Raw genomic sequence first — 14,097 nt, forward strand, 5'->3', positions numbered from 1 at the left:
GCCATTCAGCAGTCTTTGGACAGCACAAAAATTCAGAAACCAAGAGTAAAGCTAAACGAGCGACAGCTCTTCCCTCCCACCAGACGCTTGCTCTTCTGCTTAGAAGAGGTTTCAGACTCTTGTAACTTGGCACTTCCTAAGGCTTGGTCCTTCATGAGGGTCTGGGCAAGGCGAGCTGCTTTAAGTTCCCTGCAGGGGGGAGACGGAAGGAAGAGGAAAGGAAGAAAACCATGTCATGCATGAATCCCCATCAGCTACAGAAGCAAACTATGAACAATCTTGCACAAGAGGGTTACTGTAATACTCCAGCACTGCTGGAAGGGGACAACTTCTCAGCCCAGAGGGTAACAAAGATTCCTGTAGCTGTCCCTAGAGTCTGTTTGAAAAGGTAGGAGGTCTGAAGATTTACCAGAAGAAAACTATGTATCATGTCAGCAACACACTGGCACCAGTATGAGGAACACCTGGCTCAGTTTTTCTCCATTGTTTCAGACATTTATGAATGCTGAAACTTAGATCAGTGTCATCTCGTATATATATAATACCTAAATAAAGGCACATGATTCTTTTCCATTGCCCTTCTTCCCTTTCTGGTACTTACTGTTCTCCCAGAGCATTCACTCTTCTGTCTACACAGAAAACCTACTCCTCAGCTGAATGCTGCACTTAGACAGGCTGTGGACAGTTCTTGGATCCCAGCACCCCAAAACACTACTGCCAACAGCAGTGAGAGGAAACAAGGCAGGGAAAGGAGATCTGCCAACACCTGATATTTCTTTTCCTTCAATGCTTAGCCCACTATCTCAGTGCATTACCAATTCCTCATCTGCCCACTGGCTGCAGGTTGTATCAGCATTTTGCTTCACCAGTGGCTGTGGGAAGCACACGAGTTTGCTGTTGTAAGTCGGCCAGCTCCTCCAAGCCAGAGCTGAAGCACAGCTGCTGCCTGGGCACTGCAAGTCCCTGTTCTACATCCCCATCATCCCCCCAGCTCCAGGCATAGGAAATGGCTGGGAATTTCTGTGCATGCATTCTCCCAGCACTACCACCCTCCATTTAAAGCTGGTGACCAGCATGGTCATGCCCATGCCTTTTCCCCTCCATGCCCAAAGCCAGCCCTACCTTTCCAGCATGGCAGTCTTGCATTTCTCCATATTTAGCTGCTCCTGGAGCTGCACAGCTTTTCCACATGAACGACGGAGAACAGGGTGTTTGGTGAGAGCTGTGGCAGAAGGTCTTTGCGCTGGGTCAGGATGGATCATGAGCTAGAAGGCAAAGGAGTTCAGAGTTTAGCATTCCTGTCACATGCCAGCTGCAAAAGCCACCATCCTGTCAAGACTATTTCCTCACCTTAAGGAGCTCAAGAAAATGGTGGGGAAGCTTCTGGGGGATGGGTGGGACGTTGCCTTTGCGGATGTGGTGCCACAGGGCCCCGTTGTGAGGCAGCGGTGCTGTCCCAGCTGCCAGAGCCACCGTGAGTGCCAGGGCAAAGATGTCTGCCTTGGGCAAGTAGCAGTATTGCTGCAGAGAGAAGGGAAAGGTGTTAGAAAGGAGCATCTTGCTACACCAAGCAAAGGTGAGTTGGGGTATGAGCTCAAAAAGAAACAGCTAAGCAGCTGTGTGCATATGGCACTGCCTTCACCACCCCAGCGAGCTGGTTTCTCCTCTTCAGGATGAAAACATAGGCAGCAGGCAGTACCACTAACCAACACCATTGGCTGTCAGCCAGCCATGAGGACCTTGCAGGCCATGTTGAGATCACTGCAGTAACTCCAGAGGATGGCCTAACAGATGTGTACCTCCAGCCTCCATCACAAGGCAGTAAGCTAGCCATGCCCAGCTCAAACCAAAGGCTGCATCTGATACATTGAACAGTTCCTAAATTCACTTGCAGCACAGCTACTGTCCCTTAAATACCTGAACTGAATAACACATCCAAGCTGCGTGTTCAATTCCCATTCCCTTTCCATTTGTCGGCCAGAGTGACAAAACTGCAGTCAGTTTAAGAGGTGTGCTGTGCCTCCCACCTCTTTCCACTACTTGTTCAGTGTTTGTTTTAAGAGGCATCTGTCTGGGTAAATATATTCCTCAATAATCACACCCAGTAGTTTCATCTCAGCTGGACATGCAAATCAAATGTCTTCAAACTGATAAAGGTTTTGTCTCACTGATCCCTCAGGGGGAATAGTTGCAATAATCCAATGATAGCTACTTAGGAAGTATTTACATATTAGGCAAGCATTTACAGGATAAGACCCACACCACTATTGTTCATGATAAAGTGCTAATTTCACAGATTTCACAGCCAGACCCGACAGAAGAAAGAGGAGATAAGGTGAGGAACAAGTTAGACTAATGACTGCTCTACAGCTGATCTCTCCCCACTTGCTCTCCCACCCTGCTCTAGCAGTTGTACCTCTTGCAAAATCTCATTGGCCAAAAAGCGTCTGTCTCCTTCCTCCACCTGAGGGTTTGTTATTGATGTCACATGTCCAAGGTCACCTGAGACAAAGAACAAGCAACTGAAATGTAATCAACTGAAGTCATTCTCCAATGAAAGCCTGCATTCTATAGGCACCAACAAGGAAATACTGAGCAAGAGAGCAAGCCTGCTCCTAACTCGGGAATCTGCACTTGTGAACAAACACATAAATTTTCTGTGACTTGTTTTCTTAGAGGAATTAATTCTGGTGAGTAATTGGAGCATTCCTGACTATCCTATCAGTTTTGTGTGCAAGTCTCTTCAGCCATAAGACACAGCAGTCTCAGGTAGTAATGGGCAGCCCTAATCTTAGGCCAGCTGTAAAGTAGTCTAAAACCTACCAATCTTATACACCACACCAGGAGAGAATTCATCTTCACTGTCACTCTCCTCCTGCCCAGCAGGGCCTGAAACTGCCAGCTTGTGACAGATGAAGATATTACCTGCAAGACAGAAGTTTAGCAACAGCATGATACCAGTAGTCAGGCTGCAGCAGCTTTGTCAAAATCCCACCTGTCAAAGTAGTTAAGCTTTGCAGCCAGAGAAATGCTGCACATGCTTCCCACCCTGTAGTCACCTTTCTGCCCAGCTCACAGTCAGCCACACAGCTGGCATAAGACAGTTGTATCTTGTGCATAAAATATCCTAGTTAAATCAGCTTTCCCCTCCCTCTGCCCTCTAAGGGAGAAGCATAATTTCAGCAGGAAAAAGGAGCTCCCCTCTAGAAATATTAAGTATGTGACAAAGGGGAAGCATTGCCTTGGAGGTGACCATCCTGAGCTGCAGAGAGGAAACTTCATTACTATTTTTGCAGGAACTCAATCCCCCCAAGGTGAATAAACACACAAAAGCCAAGTGTTGTGCAACAAGACAGCAGTAAATGAAGAAGTCTCCATCTTCCCTGGCAGCCCTGCTTGCTCCAGTATGAAGGTGATTCCCATGAGCTAGGATTACAAAGGTCAGACAGGAGTAAAATTCTGCCAACTATCAGAGAAGGCTCAATTTTAGAGCAGCATAGTGGCACAAATAAAAAAAAAAACAAACATACACAAGACAAGGGGAAGGTCTTCTTTTCTTTGAAGCACTACAATCAGTCCAACTCAGAAGGATTTATTTCAGGCCCTACCCCTGAGGGTTCACTAGGAAAACCCTCCACAAAGGAGGAGGACACTATACTTACTAGGTTTGATATCCAGGTGCACAAGGCCAGAGTTGTGGATGTATTTTAGTCCCATGGAGACTTGCAGCAATATTTCCTTCAGCTCTCCTTCTGTGAAATACTGCCCAAGCTTTGCATTTTCCAGCAGCACATCCTGGAGGCTCCCACCTAAAAGAACACAGTCAGTCTGAGACCTGACAGAGATTTTTTGGAACAGCATGTTTGAAACAGCTTAGCTGCCCAGAACACTTGGAAGCTTGCTAGTGAAAAACCCCGACCACAGCAGCTCTGTGTGCTCTAGTGATAGCCACCATTTGGCTTCAGCCTTCCCACTGCCCTGGAATGCCCAGCCTATTGCTCAACACAGAAGAACAACTGCAGTTCTGCCTCCAACCTACAGCTCTACATCCTGCCAGGAGGGCTGACCTGTTAATGATGCTGGTGCTGCTGCTAGTGAACAACAGAAAAATTAACTGCTTCTGCTGTGCTTAGATGCAGAAAGCAGGTATGGTGGAACAAGGAAATTTAGCTCCCAATAGCAGATTTTTGACTGAAAAGCATTAACATTCAACACAGTTTTGTGGGTCTGCATCGAGACACTTTGGATATTTCAGAGCTAGAAGATATCATAGCCTCTGTCTCCATCTCCAAGCTTATTTTTCACCACCTCTCTTTTAGCCTCAGGTATTAAGCCACCAGAACACAAGAAATACATCAATACTGCAGCAATGAGCACCACATTTTGTGGTTGCCTCCACCAGATTCAGAAGCATTACTCCAAACAGCTGTCACCACTCTTAAGCCCAAAGACTACAGTTGCAGTCAAAAGATGAACATTACATATTTGCCTTCAGCAACTCTAGCAGCCAAAGGTAGCTTTTCCAATTTCTCTCAAGCAGTGGTATTGCCAAGGGCAAACTCCACTAGGAGTTTACCACACTGCCTGCAGCAGCCCATTTATACTTTGCCTCATCATTTGCTCTATTCCTCTGCAGCTGTAAACCCCTTTCTTCTAGTCAGGGTGCAAGGTGCCTCCATCCAACCAGTCACTACCCACCTCCAGTAAGAGGAGGTTTGCCAAGACACATGGCTCTTAAGTCAGCAGCTCTTGAGTCACTCATATCAGGTGTCACCTGGACAGCCCCAGCACAGCCCTAAGCATCAGGATGGGGAATGCTCTTGCAGGCCAGCCAAAACAGAGAAGCAGTTTTCAAATCCCAGAAATATGAGGGTATTTACTGCTTCTAAAATGTTAGCACCACTCAGAGCTTCATCTAAATATTTATTATACACCCTTACTGGATTCTCCACAGAAACGCAGCCCCAGGGCAGTTTGCTTTCTTGTAAGCCAAAACACCCACATTTAAGTACAAAAGAAGGCAACTTTGCCCATGCTTGATCTCAGCTTGAATGCTGTCCAGCTCTTACCATTGCAGTGTTCATTCTGGATAATCATGTGATCATCCTCTGCCCAGGCCGAGTAGTAGCGCACGACGTGGGGATGGTGCCCCAGGACAGCGTGAGCATACACCTCTCGCAGTGCCAGCTGCCTAAGGAAGCACACATGGGAAAAGCTGAGGTGACAGACTGCCAGAGGCTGCTCAGCACAGGAGAGGAGCCCTGCTTTGCAGCCTGAAACTCCTGAGCCCCTCTGTTCCCCCTTTCTTTCAGGTTTTGACAGACAGACTGGCTCTCACAGCTGCTGAGGCAAAACCTGCCCTTGCTCAAATGCTCTGAGCAGCTGTTAAAGAAAATAATTACTAAAGTTTTTTTTTGTTAAAGAGGCAAAGGCAGCAGCTTCAAAGACTTTGCTTTAGCATACAAGACACCACAAGTGGGTCAATACAGATAAGAGTAGTGCTGGCCATATAGCAAGGCAGGGACAGCAGTATGTCTGTCAAATAAACTTCCTGACGGTTATTGTAAAGAAATTGTCTGGGTGGACCCAAGGTATTCAGGTATTCCATCCTCTCACTTTCCAGTGCATGTGACTTCTTTCCCTAGACATTTATATACAATAGTTGTATCATGGTATCTTCCCCCACGCTCCCAGCTGTTACTTAAAAGTGCAGCAGTAGCCAATTTTTGCTCATGCCACCCATCAAATACTTTTAGATCTACACTCCCTCCTTCCCATCACGCCTCTCAAGAACATGCCCATCATTTCAACTGTCAGTTTCCAGCAAGCACACTCACTCATCTGAGGATCCTGCCAGAGGCCTTTTGGAGCGTTTGATGGCATAAACACATCCATCAAGGCGTTTGATGCACTTGTAGACAGAGCCAAATTCCCCCACACCAATTTTTTCTAGCTCCAGGAACTCCTTCTTGTAGCGGGAAACCATATTGCTCGCTTTCAGAGTATATCTCTGCAAAGTCACAAAAACAGCAAAAACAAATAGGAGTTGAAAGATTTAATAGCTGTCAGTGTTCTATAGGTGTGCAACACTTGCTTCCACATTGCTTCCCCTCCCATTCTGGGTGTTCATCCAGGCCTGTGTGCAGGTGCTCGGCCAGTTCTTGAAATTACCTTTCACTTGTGTTTTTTCTGACCACTTTAAGGCTACCTTCTCTGGTTTGGCCAAGTTGCAAGGCTGGTTGGTTTTATATAATCAGGACTTGTTAGCTATAGAGGTAGAAATTGTAGTTAAGGAGAAATTTAGTCTAGTTGGCTTGCATATGCCTAAGCTTCCTTGGGTTACTGCCATTGAATCCCTTCTGACAACCCAGACTATTTCCTAGACCCACAGCTGATGGAGTCAGGCAGGGATGAACAGGAAGCAACAACAAATTACTGGCCTAAAGACAGGACTGAGAAGACCTTAGATCTATTGCCTATTTGGAGCTCAGGAGAGGAGTTTGGTGTGTTGGCTTCATGCGACCCCAGCTGTGTGTGTTTACCCTGGCAGCTGAGGTTGCCTGCAGCCAAGGCCATTCTGTATCAGCTCAGGCTCTGCAGGTTTGAAGCACCAGCTGTTGGCTAATGGCAGATTAGCTGGTCTCAGTGTATTTGTTTGTATTCCCACTGATATCTCACCCAGAGACTTTCCCACAAAGGACTGGAAGCTGGCAGAACTGTTGGAACATAATTATTGCTACAATAATGGCCACTAGGGATCTAGGAACTGCTGGTACTGCTGGGAGAGTGATGCCTACTGGCAGGGAAAATAAGTAAAGAAAAGATAAGCACTGGAGCATGAAGGGAACAACAAGAGTGGACTAAGTGATTTTTCTCCATCCCTTACAGGGACAGCAGCTCATGTTGCACAGTGGTTTTCACAAGCCACTGCTGTGATTGCTGTAGTTTATGGTGCAGAGGAGGAGGTAAGAGTTGCTCCTCACAGTCAGGAAAATGTGGCTCACATGAAACAGCAGCCCTTCCCAACATGTTACATTTCATAAGGCAGCTGTGTTTTACATTATTTTAGGAAGCTTGGCAGTAAAAATACCGTCTAGTTCACCATTTTATACCTATATTACATACTCAATCTCATTGGCACTGAAGCAGAATAATGTTCAGTGATTCACAAGTTACTCGAGGCTTTCTTCTAAGTAAAACAATAATTGTGGCAGCCCCGGATGTTGCCTGGCAGCAGATTTGCTCCGCAGGTGTAGTTTTAACATGGAGACCGTTTGTCTGCAATCCCAGTCTCCTCGGCTAGAGGGTACCGTTATCCTTCCATAAGCCTGGCTATTGCAGCTACAGGGAACAATTCCACCTTTTCCAAGTTTGGCATCTCAAACAAACGTTAACAAAACATTCCGTTTAGACCTTTTCTGTCCTAGGTATTCATCCTCTGGCACGAGGCCATGTTTTATACTTAATAACAGAATAAATTCCATCTAACACCAAGCTTTTACAAACATCTTATTGACTCTGTGGGAGGGAAGTGTACAGACACTCACCTTTGTAGGTTGCTCCTGTTTAATCTGGCTTCCCGGATGAGGACCATTCCTAGAACAGAAGATTGGGAAAGTCTGGTGTAGCATTTCAGTGCAGAAATCCAACTGGGTTTGAAATGAAAACATCTTTCAAAGGAACCTCCAAGCCTTGCTTCACAGCCTAATAATGTATTTTATAGAGTTGCTAAGCAAGTTTTTAGTTGAGGTCTTAAAGACTGCAGTCCCATGTAAGGAATTCTTTGTTTCCATTTAGGAGGTCTCCCCAAAGCAATTTTAGTACTGCCCACGGGACAGGGTGGCATTGTCCAGAGGCATCATTCTGCTGGCCTCCTTATTACTGGTGAAGCTGCAGCCATAACACTAAAGAGAGCTGCTGATCCCCCACTCACCTTTCTGAAGAGGCAATGATTGATTTTTATTTCTATTTCTGTTACCTTTACACATCTGCTAACATTTACTCTACACCAATGAATACTACAGAAGGAGATGATTCATTGTTAGCAAATAAGTCCAGATAAGTAATGGAGATGTTAAGTATCTCCTTCCAACAGTCTGATTTCAGTCTGCTGCCTAAGAGTAACTCACTTACAGCTCTCCTCCAGCCTTCCGTTTGCCATTAGGATGAAAGAGCATTTGTCGATAGGACTCTGGTGTAAAGGGATTAATGTTGACAAGAGAAGCTTGGGAAGAGTCATCAGAGTCGGCACGAGGAGTGAGTCTCAAATGTCGGAGGCCTTTGGCTGGGACCTTTGTTGCAGATGAAGGAAAAGCTGTCTTTGATAACAAGCTCTGTATTGAGAGAAAAAAAAAAAAGTAGCAAATAAATCAGGACTTTTTTTTTGTTGCCATTTCAGAATAAAATCCTTGCTCTCCTTTAAATCAAGGAGAGCTCAGCTCCATTCCTTGGCATAGCCGAATCATTAAATCCCTGTGTCCCTAGTTCAGTCCCCACAGTTTTCATTTTCCACAAAGCATTCCATTCTTTGTTAAGCCCTTTCATATTCTATTCCCTGCTCACTGGGGTGAGGCCTGCAGTGCCATTTTAGCAATCACAGTCCTCAAGAGGAGCCAGCTGCTCCCCTTTCCCTCCTACAGAGAGGTAGAAATTGTATGTTACATTAACATGGAAGACCTAGTTCTGCCAGGCATGGACCATTGCATCAGTTCAGCCAGGACAGGTTTGTCAGGAGATGAGCTAGAACACCAGACAGATTTTCCAGCACTAAGCAGCATTAGGATAGGGGAAGTTGCTAGAAATATTTTTTCTCTGGCTACTAGCAAAGCAAAAGGAACCAATTTCTCCTTATGAATAAAAACCAGAGTTTCAGAAATTTAAGTTCAGAAAGAACCTTTGGATCTTCCATAGTTCACTTTGCCACAGAACACAGGCCACTGTGTTTCACTCACTAGTCCAGAACCTTGGGCCATGAAAAGCATAGACACCAGTTTCGAGCTGAAGACAAAGCTACTTACTCTGATTTGACTCCTCCATTAACCATAAAAAATATGCTTTGACTTGTTTCAGCTTCATGAGCGGGGTATAAGGCCTAAAGGAATATTTAACATAGTGGTTTCTTCTAGTTAAAAGCCCTTTTAGAACACATAAGTCTCCCTGTTGAAGATTAAGATACTCTTATATCTTTTCAATCCCACAGTGGTCTCACTATTATGATCCTGGAGCCTCATCTCCACTCACATCTGGTGCTCTGTCTGCAGTTTTTGACAGGGCTCTGCTCTCTTATTCTATCACTTTCAAATGCTCTAAGGCCAATGCTCCCAGATTTGTCTACAAGCAGATTTAGGCCCTTTTGAGCCCATCTTCTGCAGCATGCTTGAAAAACAAGACCTTTATCCCAGGAGAGAAAGGAAAAGGAATTGTTGATTTCATGCAATTGCTGCTTATGGGCATGACGAAATACAAGCAGCATGTTTTGAATCATCCAGCCAACATGTTATCTACACAATGCACACCCTGAAAGCAGCCTTCACTACCTGCAGCCCATCTGGACTTGAAAAGACTTTTATACGCATTTCTTAGGGTTTAACCCCAGCCAGCAACTAAGCCCTCTGCTTTTGAGTCCTTTGCTCACAACTACATTGCCTTCCTGAGTGGGATGGGGAGCAGAAATAGGGAAAAACAAGGTAAAGCCTGTAGGTTGAGAAAAGAACAATTGAATTATTAAAATAAAATATAATAATTATTATTGCTATGAAAAGAGAAACAAAACCCAAGATAGACAAGTGATTCACAATTGCTCACCACCTGCTGACTGATGTCCAGCCCATCCCTGGGCCCTAATCAGCCCCTCCTGGCTAATTTCCTTCTGTTTATATGTGGAGCATGACATCCTATGGAACAAGCTTTCCTCTGGTTTGTTCCTGGCAGCTGTCCTGGATATGGAGCCACACAGCTGCTGGTGCTTCTGCTCACTGGCAGAACATGGGAAACTGAAAAGTCCTTGACTTTGGGTAAATGCTATTCAGAGCCAACCATGTTTTAGCAACACTGTCCTTAAGCCCAAAATCACAGTGCAGTACCAGTTACTAGGACAAAATTAACTCCATACAAAGCAAGGACAACTTCTCACATATGTTAAAGTGAGATTTAGGGAAATTTCTTATAAGGGTCACTGCAGGAAATTTTTGAGTGATATACATTAGACAGCTTTCCCCTAGGGAGTGGCAGGCCATTCCTCAGTAAATATTGCCACACAGTCAATCAATGCCAGGGGATCATCCTTCTCTTCGCATAATCAGATTTTTGGAGGAGAACAGAAGTCAAATCCTAGCTCAGAACCATAAAGCACTGATCTCCTGTGTACCACTTAAGCAAAGGAGCAAACAATCTACCAGTAGAGCAGGAATCCTGAGAGGAGACCAACAGCTATGCTTCACTGAAGGTCTGGACTTCTTGGAGCCATGCACACACCAGAAATTGCCTAGGAACAGAGGAGCTGGTGCCAAGTCTCCACCTGTGCTTACTTGAGACAAAAAGCAGTTGAGTTATACTCTCTCCAAGAAGTTACACATAAAACAGGGGCTGGTATCATTCTCCCAAGAAACTGGCTCAGGAGCTAAATTGCATTTTAGGACAGTGATACAGGAGAAGAGAGGCTAACTTCCCTCTACAAGCACACGTTGGTTCGCTGCTCCTTCCACAGGGGATTTGCTACCCTGAGAACAAAGTTCTGCTTTCCTCAGATTCACTGAGCAACTGTTTCACACAAAAAGAAACACTGTGGCACCAGAAAACAAGCTGGTTGGAGCTGATCAGTCTTGCCAGGCAAGGTAGACATCTCAGCCATAACACAAATTCCAATTTTCAAAACAAAACCTATTAGCATCCAAAGATGTGCTGAACAGAGCAGCAAGTGCAGCTGCCTACCTCCAAGCTCCTCCCAAACAATAAGCTTCTTGAAGGGAGATGCATTTATCTCCTGCAGAGGTGCTACAGACCTGCCATTACCTTAGGAGTGTGTGGGGTGTCACAAAGCTGCAGCTTTTTCCAGGTGACGTGCAGTGGTGTCTCAGGTTTACTCCAGCTCTTGCTCACAGATGGGGAAGACTTCAGGGTGGGACTCATCCAAGCTTTTGTTCTGCTCAGGAAAATCTCACTAAGCTTTCTCTGAGGGGTTGCTGGCAGAGGACTGCTCTCTTGCCATTTCTGGAACTCTGAGCTTCTTGGGGGGCTCAAGCTCAGGGAGTCCTCCTCATTTATACTTCTTTCTTCACTCTCTTCACCACAACTGGAAAAGTCCAGTCGCTGAATGAATTCGTTGTTGTTGTCCCAGTCATCCATGTTAGCACATGAAACAGAACAGGTAGAGCTGATATTGGCCTGTTTTGTTGGAGGAACAGAAAGAAAGCATTATTTACACATGAACTATCTTCTTCCTTCCTTCATCAAGGGCATCAGTTCTGCTTACCACACTCTGCAATCCCACATACACAGAAACTTTGGTCAGTGTAATTAGACAGAATTGGTTAATGAAGAGCACCCCAGAATTACCAGGTACAAAGCCATTCAGCTACTGCTTATGTAAAAACAGATTTTTGCTTTTTGTCTTACTGGCATAAGTCAAATAAAATGCAGAAGCCACTGCCTTTGCCAGTAAGTCTCCCAAAGAACTCCTTCATTCCTTACTCTCATCACACGAGGAAACACATACTAAAGAATAACACACACAGTCTCCACTCACTCTCTTCTGCATTAAATTTCTCAACCAGAGAGGGGAGAAAAATTCCATGCTACATACAGCTGTAAAAGCAGAGGGTGGCCCAAGGAGTCACCAGATACCCCACAGACAGCCTCTCTCCTGCCCTGGACCATTTATAACCACCCCACACCTGAGCCAATGCTAATGGGAAACATCTGGAGCTTGGCAGCACCTGTCCACAGTTACTTGGTGGATGAGGAATTCTCGCTGGATGTGGATTTGCAGTGCCAACAATCAGCTCTGCAGGGAGCCAGGACTCCCTCTCAGTCTGAGTCATCTCCCTGCTCCTGCATGCTCATCCCTTCTCCAGCTTCCTGGGGCCTGTAAGGGGGGTGATGTTTGCTGACAGCCTGTCTGCTCCATAATCCCATCAGGGATCCAGCCTTTGTGGGCTTTACCTTTTACCTGTATAGCCCTGTGATGATGGGGCTCTGTGTTTCTTTCTTTAAGACTGAATTTCACTTCCTGCATTTAGGTACGTGTTAGTTTGGGCAAGTGTTGCAGCCTGCATGGAAAGGTCATGAGCCTAATTTATAATGTACAGATTTATGGATGTATCATTTGTAAGACTTCAGAAGAGAGCCAGGAGCCACACACAGGTCTCGGTACAGCTTCCCATTTGAGGTTTCAAAGGAGAGGAGGGAGGAGCTGTGCTGGGGAAGGCAGCCCCAGAAGTGGGGTCACTCTGCTGCTCCCTGGGAGCAGGTCAATGTCCCCCTTCACTGCACCTCTTTGTAAAAAACAGGAATCTTCTGAGCCTTTGGCAACTTGTGTTTCAAAGTGGGACTAGAGCAAGTTTTAACTAACTGGGAACAAGGTTGCAGCAGCCTTTTTTCTTAGCCTTGAGGAGAGCTGCCAGAAGGATGTGCAGAGATTGGAAGTAGCTGCAGCCCGTAGGAGATGGGGTTTGGCACAAGCAGCACCTGCTTTCCTTGGCACACATCAAGGGTAATTCCCACCCAAACACAAAGGGCCACACTGGTCTGAGGTCTCTGTGCTCTCCTAACCCATTCCTTAAATGAAAAGTGTGGCCTTATGGGTCTCTGAAATTGCTTGTTAAGACTGTGATGTACAATTCATTTGATACAGAAATGAATTGTATCCAATTCACCAAAACAGCCTCAGGAGCCCAGTACGGGTTGCATTTGGCCCAGAGGTTGCAGTATGTCTTGCAGGCACAGAGCTGTTGCTGCCATGCAGCTGCTGCATCTCCCTGTGCCTTATCCTGAGCGAGGTCCAAAAGCCTGGCAGTGCCAGCACTGGCTGCTTTCTGCTGTGACAAGCTGTGTCTGCAGTATCTGGCCAGCTGAGACCCAGGACCACTTTAGTACTGCTGTGATCTGACTGCATTCATCAGGTGTTCAGTACCTGAAGCATTAGATTGAAATATATTAATTTTGAAGAAATAATGCTTTTAGTCCCCATGACTACATGTTTTTAATAACCCAGCAAGGAAATTCCTTCAGACCAGTTTTCAGTCCCACCTTAAACAATTTTTAAACTTCTTTCCCCCTCAAGATTTAGAGGCAGTATCCATTTTTTCTAAGGAGGGATGTGATATGTAAAGGAGAAAACTTGGACCTGCTGTGTATAGAGGGCCCAGCTTGTTCATCTTGCATTTTAAAAATAAAAGCTACCACACTTTGATTTACATTTTTCCTGACTGTTCAAAGACCTGATGACAATTTCCTGAGCCCTCAGCTGGAGGGAAAAGGTGTTCGTTTTCTTTTGGAGTTTTTATTTCTAAAAGGGTAATATTATCTTCCAGCCGAAATAATTTGATTTTGTTGAAATAATAAAACAGTAGAAAATGTCTTGTTTTTGCATGTACCCAACAAAGAGTGTTCCTTCAGCAGGCCCAGATTGCTGGCCAAAGCCATATCAATTGCTCTGCTATCACCAGGTCCCATGTCCCACAGGTTATTTCAGCAAAGCCGGGAGCTCAGAGCATGATGATGTTTCACACATCTCAGAGCCAGCACTGGCAGCCCGTGCTCTCTGGCACTGCTTGCTCTTCCCACTGCATCCCCTCCCTCATGCTGGGGCAATACTGGTGTGACTGCACTGCTGAGGGGACCAGGAACAGCTCTGCACTACAAATAGCTCCTGTGGGTCATGAAGCAATTCTTATTTGGGGTTTGTTACCTGCCTAGATTGCTGGGGGACAGACATTTGACATTTGTAGCAGCACTAGTGTGGAGACGAAGATAGAAACTAGCTGTCACTGCAGCGTCACCAATATGCAAAAATATATTCATCCAAATGAAGATTGGCACTGTCTATACAGTTAAAGCAAAGCATGTGGCCAAGTATTTGCAGAATCTGGCTTTTCTTTA

This window comes from Taeniopygia guttata, chromosome 1A (assembly GCF_048771995.1).
Source record: "Taeniopygia guttata chromosome 1A, bTaeGut7.mat, whole genome shotgun sequence".
In the NCBI taxonomy this organism is placed as follows: Eukaryota; Metazoa; Chordata; class Aves; order Passeriformes; family Estrildidae; genus Taeniopygia; species Taeniopygia guttata.